Below are 10,658 nucleotides of genomic sequence, written 5' to 3'. Positions count from 1 at the left end.
GGTCCTTCACCATTTTGAGTTTATTTTTGTGTATGGTGTAATAAAGTGGTCTCGTTTCATTCTTCTGCATGTTGCTGTTCAGTTCTCCCAGCACCACTTGTTAAAGAGGCTGTCTTTTTCCTATTGGATACTCTTTCCTGTTTTGCCAAGGATTAATTGGCCATACATTTGTGGGTCCATTTCTGGGTTCTCTATTCTATTCCATTGGTCTATGTGTCTGTTTTTGTTCCAATACCATACTGTCTTGATGATGACAGCTTTGTAGTAGAGGCTAAACTCTAGGATTGTGATGCCTCCTGATTTGGTTTTCTTCTTCAATATTATTTTGGCTATTCGGATATTTTGTGGTTCCACACAGATATTAGAATAGTTTGTTCTAGCTTTAAGAAGAATGCTGGTGCAATTTTGATTAAGATTGCCTTGAATGTGTAGATGGCTTTGGGTAATAATGACATTTTCACAATGTTTATTCTTCTGATCCATGAGCATGGGATGTTTTTCCATTTCTTTGTTTCTTCTTCAAATTCTTTCATAAAGTTTCTATAGTTTTCATCATACATGTCTTTTACATCTTTGGTTAGGCTTATTCCTAGTTATTTTATGGATTTTGGTGCAATTGTGAATGGGATCAGTTTCTTGATTTGTCGTTCTATTGCTTCATTATTGGTGTATAGGAATGCAACTGATTTCTGTACATTGATTTTGTATCCTGAGACTTTGCTGAATTCATTGGTCAGTTCTAGTAGACTTTTGGTAAAATCTATGGGGTTTTCCATGTAGAGTATCATGTAATCTGCAAAACATGAAAGTTTGACTTCATCTTTGCCAAATTGCATGCCTTTTATTTCCTTTCTTTGTCTGATTGCTGATGCTAGGACTTCCAGCACTATGTTAATCAACACTGGTGAGAGTGTACATCCTTGTTGTGTTCCTGATCTCAGGGGAGAAAGCTATCAGGTTTTCCCCATTGAGTATTATATTAGGGGTGGGCTTTTCATAAATGGCTTTTACTATGTTTAAGTAAGTTCCTTCTATCCTGACTTTCTTGAGGGTTTTTGTTAAGAAAAGATGCTCTATTTTGTCAAATGCTTTTTTTTGCATCTATCGACAGGATCATATGGTTTTTGTCTTTTCTTTTGTTAATGTGATGAATTACATTGATTGATTTGTGAATATTGTACCAGCCCTGTAACCCAGGAATGGATCCCACTTGATCATGATGGATAATTCTTTTTTTTTTTTTGAAATTTTATTTTATTTTTTTTTACTTTATAAAGTTTCATATTTTTTTAACATATGCAATTATTTTCCATCATTTACAATACAGTAGTTACAATGACACTCCAAACAGAAAAGCAAAGTAAAAAATCAAAACACCAACTTCTGTTTCATGTAATTAGTCTTATACAGAAATTAGAAGGTTAAGTAACAACTAGTTAATCACCTAATTTCACAGCTATCTGAAGTGGCAATCGTTATATAGCAGCTTATCTATGACACATTCAAGATAAATGATACAATATGTTACTTGTTCATAAGCTACAATACAGCCTGCTTAATACCTTTCCTTAAATTCCACCTCTATACTACAATTCTTTTTATATGCTGTTGAATTCAAATTCCTAGTGTCTTGCTGAGTATTTTTGCATCTGTATTCATCATGGATATTGGCCTGTAGTTCTCTCTTTTTTGTTGGGTCTATGTCTGGTTTGGGAATCAAAGTGATGCTGGCTTCATAGAATGAGTTTGGAAGTTTTCCTTCTATTTCTATTTTTTGGAATAGTCTGAGAAGAATGGGTTTGAGCTCTGCTTTAAATGTCTGGTAGAATTCCCCTGGGAAGCCATCTGGCCCTGGGCTCTTATTCAGTGGGAGATTTTGATAACTGATTTGATTTCTTCACTGGTTATCAGTCTATTCATGCTTTTTATCTCTTCCCGTTTGAAGTGTGTGTGCACTTAGGAATTTGTCCGTTTCTTCTAGGTTGTCCAGTTTGTTGACATATAATTTTTCATAGTAATCTCTAACGATTGCTTGTATTTCCGAGGGATCGGTTGTAATAGATCCATTTTCATTCATGATTTTGTTTATTTGGGTGTTCTCTATTTTCTTTCTAAGGAGCCTAGTTAGAGGTTTATGAATTTTGTTTATGTTTTCAAAAACTAACTCTTGATTTCATTGATCTATTTGACTTTTTTAAAAAATTCTATATTGTTTATTTCTGCCTGGTCTTTATTATTTCTCTTCTTCCGCTGAGTTTGGGGTGCTCTTACTGCTCCCCTTCTAGTTCCTTTAGGGGCTCTGCTAGATTTTGAATTTGCACTTTTTCTAGTTTCTTGAAATAGGCTTGGATTGCAATACACTTTTCTCTTAGGACTGCCTTTACTGCATCCCAGAGAGTTTGGATTGTTGTATTTTAGTTTTCATTTGTTTTCATATATTTTTAAATTTCTTCTCTACTTGCCTGATTGACCCAACCATTCTTTAGTTGGGTGGTTTTTAACCTCCACGTTTTTGGAGGTTTTGGAGACTTCTGTGATTGATTTCAAGTTTCATAGCATTGTGATCTGAAAGTGTGCATGGTATAATCTCAATTCACTTATATTTATGGAGGGCTACTTTATGGCCCAGTATGTAATCTATGTTGGAGAATGTGCCATGCACACTTGAGAAGAAAGTGAATTCCCTGGCTTCAGGGTAGAAAGTTCTAAATATATCTATCAATTCCATCTATTCCAATGTGTTGTTCAGGTCCATTGTTTCTTTAGTGATTTTCTGCCTCATTGATCTATCCATTGCTGTCAGTGGAGTATTAAAGTCCCCTGCAATTAGCACATTCTTATCAATAAGATTGTTTCTGTCTGTGATTAATTGTTTCATGTATTTGGGTGCTCCCGCATTCGGCGCATAGATGTTTATAATTGTTAGCTCTTCCTGTTGGAAAGACTCTAACAATTATATGATGTCCTTCTTCATATTTTGTTACTGCCTTTACTTTAAAGTCCAGTTTGTCTGATATAAGTGTGGCTACTCTGGCTTTCTATTGACTTCCAATCACATGATACATATTTCTCCATCCTCTTACTTGCAATAGGAAAGTATCTTTAGGTCTAATATGAGTCTCTTGTAGACAGCAAATAGATGGATTTTTTTTTATTCATTCTGCTACCCTGTGTCATTTGATTTGAGCAGTCAGTTTATTTACATTCAGTGTTATTATTGAAAAATTTGGGTTTAGATTCATTGCGTTCTCTGTAGAGTTCATGTTTGTCATGGTGTGTCTGGTATCTTGTATTCCTTGCAATATTTCCCTCATAGAGTTCCTCTTAGGTTTTCTTGTAGGGCTGATTTGGTGGTAATGAATTCTCTCAATTTTTGTTTATTTGGGAAAACTTTTATTTCTCCCTCTATTTTGAATGACAGGCTCGCTGGATAAAGGATTCTTGGCTGCATATTTTTTCTATTCATCACATTGAAGATTTCCTGCCATTCCTTCCCTGCCTGCCATGTCTCAGTAGATAGGTCTGTAACCACTCTGATAGGTTTCCCTTTGTATGATAGGGCCCTTTTATCGCTAGCTGCTTTTAGAATTCTCTCTTTATCTTTATCTTTTGCCAGTTTCAATATGATATGTTGTGCTGAAAGTCGATTCAGGTTACATCTTAGGGGAGTTCTCTGCACCTCTTGGATTTCAATATCTATTTCCTTCCTTAAATTGGGGAATTCTCAGCTGCAATTTGATCAAGCACCCCTTCAGGACTTTTTTCTCTTTCTTCTTCTTCAGGAATTCTTATGATACAGATATTGTTCCTTTTGATTATATCACCCAAGTCTCGAATTCTCCTTTTTTTCCCTCTTGTATCAATTTTTTCCTCTTTTTCTCAGCTTCTTCTTTTTCTGTAACTGAGTCTTCTAATTCGCCTATTCTCCTCTCTGCCTATTCAATCCATACAGTGGCCACCTCCATTTTATTATGCACCTCATTTCTAACCTTTTTTTTTTTAACTCATCAAAGGTATTTTGAAGGTCCCTAGTCTTTGTATCCATAGCTTCTCTGATGTCTTCCATGCTTTTTTTCAAGCCCAGTGTTTAATTTTATAATAATTGTCCTAAATTGTTGTTCAGTTTGCTTATATCTGTTTTGAGCTATTCTGTGGTTGTGACTTTTTCCTGGAATTTCTTTAGAGGAGGATTCTTTCGTTTTGTCATTTTGGCTAGCTTTCTGTCTCTTGTCAGTTTTAAAAGCTTGTTATGCACTGTGCACCTGTTAGTTTTGCTCTGTTAAACAAGGCTTATTGACTGTCCAGGGCCTGTCATTTCAAGACGTGTTTTTTTTAATGGTGTCTCTCAGTTTATCTTTTTGTGCCTTTGCTTATTTTATTTCCCTACTTAGAGATATTTGGGAGTATCCACCATGTATACGTTGGCTTGTTTCTTGAGGTAGTCCTTTTGGAGACCAGGTTTATTCAAGAGAAGCACTTATGACTAGACAAAAAGATAAAACTGAACTTCTGGAGAGCAAGAACTGAGGCAAGAAGAAATTTTCTCCCTCTATTCATGTGTTCTTACCATGGCCTGAAACAGAGAACTGAGACTTGCCAGGACGATGCTCGGTGGTGCATGCCCTGTCCTGCATTTTCAACTGGCTAAGTCCTTATTTTTTAAGGTTTTTAAAAAAATGTTTTATTTATTTTTGAGAGCGAGAGACACAGCGTGAGCAGGGAAGGGTCAGAGAGAGAGAGAGGGAGACACAGAATCTGAAGACAGAATCCATGCTCCGAGCACAGAGCCGGATGGGGGGCTCGAACCCACGAACCCTGAGATCATGACCTGAGCCGAAGCTGGATGCTCAACCGACTGAGCTACCTAGGCGCCCCAACAACTGGCTGATTCCTTATTGATGTCATATAATGGTGTCATTCCTTGCCCTGTTACCCTCTTCCTCAGTCAATTTAGTGTAAATTGGTTTGATGAAAGCTTACCTTTTTGGGGAATAGTATATCACAGATCCTGTGAAGTTCCTATGAAGTCACATCAGGAATTTGTCCCACTTTAATAATGCTAAGATTGATCTGTTTGTGTGTTTGTAGGTTATTGGACCAATCCCTCCTTTATAAAGTTCTCTATTAATCTTTCACATAAATTGATTTATATTCCGTGATGATGATTGCCTGGTTCTGATAGGGACTCCACACATGTTGAGACTCTTACAGCTCTATCATCTACAGGTGATGGTAGTTTCCACTATTTTATTCTAACCCTTCCTTTTTTTTTTTTTTAACATATTGTACTGGTTAGAACTTCCAGTATGAGGAGGAATTCACTTCCTGTTCTTTTCACCAAAGGGAAAGTTTCAACGTATCTTCATTGGATTAGTTATCTGATAATTTCTTTGTAACTATTGACATAATCAGTAGTGGTGAAAACATTGTTTATCTTTCCAGTGTAAGACCAACCTTGTGATCCTGGGATAACACCAATTTGGTCATGATTTATTGTTGGCAGATCTAAATTTCTAATATTTTATAGAATATTTAGTTAGGAACATAAGTGAAATTGGCCTTTAGTTATCTTTTACAACTTGAGCTGAAATGTTTTGGTATCTAGATTTTGCCTCATAACATTGTTTGGGAAGTATAGTTTTTATGCTTTGAAACCGTGTCAGATTGGTGTTATTTTTTTTCCACGAGGGATAACACTTATGGGTGAAGCCATTCAGACTTGAAATTTTTGTTGGACGGCTAATGAATCTAGAAACATTTTTTGTAGTGTTATTCATATTTTTATTCTATGTTAACTGTGGCAGAATGCATTTTGGGGGACTAATCATTTTATTTAATTTGTTTATGATGGGACATGAAGTTGTTTACTCCCTTTTTATGTTTTGATTATTTTTGTCCATTTTTTTCTTTGTCCATTCTTTTTATTACAATTAGTCTTATCAGAATTTATCAGTTTTATTTTTCTTTTCAAAAAATAAGCTAATTTTATGTAGTCCATGTTTGCTTTTTTTATTTTGCTATTTTTTGCTCTTTTATTTATAATTTCCCTCTGTCCATTTTATTTAAAATATGGAAGGAGGTACCATGTGCACAGATTAGAAGACTTAATGTTGCACTGCAGTCCCAATAAACATTCCAACAAGTTTTTTTACTATGTGAAACTTGGCAAGCTGATTCTGTACTCTGCAAAGTTTGTGACCAAACTCAAAGAGAAATGAAAGACTGCAAAAATATTTGCATCTGAAAATTGCATAATAGACAAATGATTATATAGACAAATAATTCGTTTTCTTAATCATTCTACAAGTCAATAAAAACCCCAAACAAACCAATATTAAAACATGCAAAAGACATGAGTAGTCAGGTCACAGATGAGGAACAATAAATGGGTCACAAATATAAGAACAATATTCAACCACATTTATATTATTCAAACTAAAAATTAATAAAGTAAAAGATTATTATAGAATTATAAAAATTACGTACTCACATGTGTAAGGGATATTTCAATAATAAGACAACCAGACCAAAAACTTGTAAGGGTAAGTAAAGAATATTTGAACAACATAATTAGCATGCTTGAACTTAATGAGTATATGGAGAACTCTGAACCCAAATGAATCCTATGAAATTTTAGCAATGTTAGAAGATACTAGACCACAAAGCCAATCTCAGTGAATACAAGGTAGTCTATTTAATATAGATTTTAGTATCTAATAAGTATTCAAAATGAAAATCTATGATAAGATGTAGCCAAAAAAGCTGTATTTCTTTGGAAATGAAAAAAATGTATTGCTGAATAATTCAAGAGATAAAGCAATCGCAATGGAAATGATGAAATATTTATAAGTAAATTATAAAGAATGACTATGTATCAATACCTGAGTGATGCTGCTAAAATGGTAATTAGAGAAAAATGTAACATCAAGTGCATCTATTAGAAAAGAAGAAATAGTGACCATTATTGAACTAAGTTTTCAAAACAAAGAGCATAAGAAGAGAGTAATCCTAAGGAAAGAAGAGAAAAGTACAAGAGGAAAGCACAAAAGGAAAGCACAAACAGATATCAGTGAAAGAGAAAGCAAAGAAGCCATGAAGGTGGTCTGTCAAGCTAAGAGCGAGTTCACCAAAAAGGACTAGTAACAAGCTAGGCACCTGGAAAGATGAATTATTTATTTTCCTCTGGGAAGATTTTTAAATTGCAAATTCAATTTTTTGACTTGTTATGGATCAAGTCACAGTTACTACTGCTCTTTGAGTTGGTTTTGTTAATTTATGTCTTTGTAGGAAATTATTAATTTTATCTGAATTGTCTAATTCATGGGCATAAAGTTATTGACAGTATTCCCTTATAATAATTTATAATACTACTGATAATAATTTCCTTTTCATTTCTGTAAATTCACCAATAATGTCTCTTCCCTCTTTATGGTTTTCCCAGATTTCCCTTATTTTCTAACAGTCTACCTAAAAGTTTAGCAATATTGTCAATTTTTCAAAGAACCAACTTTCAGTTCACCAATATTCTCCATTGTTTTTCTTTTGTCATTTAATTTATTTCCTCTCTAATTTTTATTATTTCCTTCCGCTTGTTTTAGGTTTAGTTTTCTTCTTTTCTAATTTTTAAAAGTGGAAAATTAACTTAGTTCATTCTTCTTTCCTAATATAGTACTTTAAAGCTATAAATTTCTCTGTAAGACTGTATTATCTGTGTACCATGACTTTTGATATGCTGTGGTTTCATTTTCTTTGATATTAAAATAGCTGCTTTAGCTTACCTTTTGTTACAATCTGCATAGTATGCTTTTCTATTTTTTTGTCTTCAACTTATGAGTATATTCGGATCAAAACTATATTTTAGATTTTTTTTTACCCAATCTAAGAATCTCTGACTTGGAGTGTTCAATCCACTTACACTTAATGTAATTATTGATATGATTGAATTTACATGTGTCATTTTGCATTTAATGTTTATGTTTCATAACTTTTTATTTCCTGTGTTGTTTCTTTACTGTATTTTTTGGCAGTGAGTAGGTATTTTCTATTTCACCATTTTAATTACTTTGTTATCATTATTACTTTCAGTATATTTTGGGTATTATTTTATCAGTGGGTTTTCTGGTGATTAAATTTTGTGTCTTAATTTATCACAGCCAACTTCAGATGAATACTAATGTAATTTAAGTAAAATGTAGATATTTTCTTCCAACAAAGCTCTGTTTTCTCCCCTCTTATTTGTGCTATTATTACCATTTATATTACACCCACATATGTTAAACTTCAACAGTAAATATAGAATTATAATTATTATGTAAATTAGTTGAGAAGATAAAAGTACATAATACATCTACTTTTCCTATATAATTACCTATACCAGTCCATTTTATTTCTTCATGTGGATTCAAGTCACTGTCTGATATCGTTTCTTTTCAGCCTGATGGAATTTTTTAAGTATTTCTAAGGACGATCTTCTAGCAAGGATTTCTGCCATTCTTTGTTTATCTGGGAATGTCTTTAATTCAAACTCATTTCTGAAGGGTTGGTTTGTTGAATACAGAATATTTGGTTGATTTTTTTTTTCAGGCTCTTGGATGTCTCATCCCACGACTTTCTAGACTCCATTGTTTCTTATGGAGAATTCACTTCAGAATAAAATGTTAACTAGTTGTGGTTTCTCTGTACTTGATGATCCATTTTTCTCTAGCTGCTGTGATTTTCTCTTTCAACAATTTGATTTTCATTTGTCCAGGTGTGGATTTTTTTCAGTTTCTCTTACTTGGAGTTTATTGAACTTAGATGTGTGGATTAATATTTTCTTTAAAATCAAATTTGGGATGTTTTCAGCTACTGCTCCTTAAAATACCTTTATGTCCCTTTCTTCTTCTTTGAGGCTTTGTTCAATTTAAAAAAAAAATTCTCTCTGTTTTTTTTTTTATATTGGATAATCTCTATCCTGACATCCTCTAGTGTGCTTAGTATTTCTTCTTCCAGCTCAAAAATGTTGTTGAATCTCTCTAGTAAATTTTTTGTTTCAATGATTATACTTTTCTACTCTGAAATTTCTATTAGCTTCTTTTAAAATATAATTTCTGTGTCTTTATATTTTTATTTGATAAGCTATCACACTTTTCTTGTATTTTTAAATATAGCTCCCTTTATTCTTCGAACATATTTATAACAGTTGCTTTGGTGTCTTTTGTGCTGAGTCCAACATCTGGACTCTCTAAGCAGCAGTTTGTATTGACCACTTTCTCTCCTGCACATGGGTAGTACTTCCCTGTTTCTTTCCATGTCTCCTAGTTTGTTGTTGTTGTGGCCATTGAAAACTGACTCTTTTAGAATTAGCAACACTGGATCCTAATTCCACCTTCTTTTCCCAGAATTGCTGTTGTCATTCCTGTCCCACACATCTTTTGTTAACTTGTTAACTGACTTGTCTAGAGTAACTCCCTAGTCGGTCTCCCCCTGAACAGATGCAGCTGAAGAAATCCTTCTCATTAAAAAAACTATTTTTTTGTTTGTTTTGTAGGCCAGGTTTTCTGCTAATACCTCTGGGTCAGCATCATTTAGTGATTATCCACTGATTAGCCAGAGTTTGTGCTTATATATCTTTGTCCAGTTGGGCCATTAGTTCTCCTTCTGCCTTAGGGGAACACACTGAATATTGAGGAACACCACAAGTCTTCCTGAACTCTGCCAGGTATTCTTATTTCTCCTTTGAGCATCACAGTAATTAGGGATGGGAGGCTAGTCAGGGCCCTTTCCAGTTTTGTCTGATACATTTCTTGATATCAGTAAATATTCTTTGAAACATGGCTGCCTAATCTTCCATAACATATTGTTTTATAAATATCTCTCTCAACCTCAATTTTCAACATTTTAAATAATATTCAGACAGGTGTTCTTTTTTCTTAGAACTTGATTTGTATTTGTCTTTTTCTTTAAGCCTGGATTCTTACAGATTTTCTACTGATTTGTTGTGGTCAGCCTCAGGAAACCACAATTCTGATGAAGCTCCTTCAGATGTATCTTCCTCTCCCTCCATCCCCCACCCTCATAGTAAATAACTCAATCCTTCAGCTCCAGGAGCCATAGCTTATACAACCCTTCTAGTATTTCTTACCACTCTTCCCAGTACTATATTTGCTTGTGTCATATCCCTTAATTACACTATAATGCCCATGGAGCAGGAGAACATCTATTACTTATATTTCTAAGATTGCCTTATCTCTAGCATAAACTTACACACACAGTCGGTTCTTGATATATGCTCAGATAAATGGACTTTAGCTTATTTGAAAGCCACACTTGCACTCAGCCTTTCCTTCTTCATATGGGCCATAAGGCCCCATGTCTCCAGAGCCTTTTGTGTCTCTGACATTCTCTAACTTATGCTTCTTGGGAACATTTGTGGGCTATTAGTCATCTTATGTAGAACAAGATATATCTGTCACTTCTCCTCTGTGAAACCCTCCCTCCAGCGAGATTTATTTTAAGAACTGTGAAAAGAGAAAATTTCACAGGCAACCCTGTGAAAATCCAGTCATTTGTCAACATGTGGGATCAAGTGCCCTGAATGTCTGTCTGTCTGCCTCTGGCTCTGCCCTCCTTGGGTCACCTCTGAGGTGCAGTTCTCTGAGGTGAGCCTCACAGATGCA

The sequence above is a fragment of the Suricata suricatta genome, chromosome 9 (assembly GCF_006229205.1).
Source record: "Suricata suricatta isolate VVHF042 chromosome 9, meerkat_22Aug2017_6uvM2_HiC, whole genome shotgun sequence".
NCBI lineage: Eukaryota > Metazoa > Chordata > Mammalia > Carnivora > Herpestidae > Suricata > Suricata suricatta.
Note: the sequence above shows the minus strand (reverse complement) of the source record.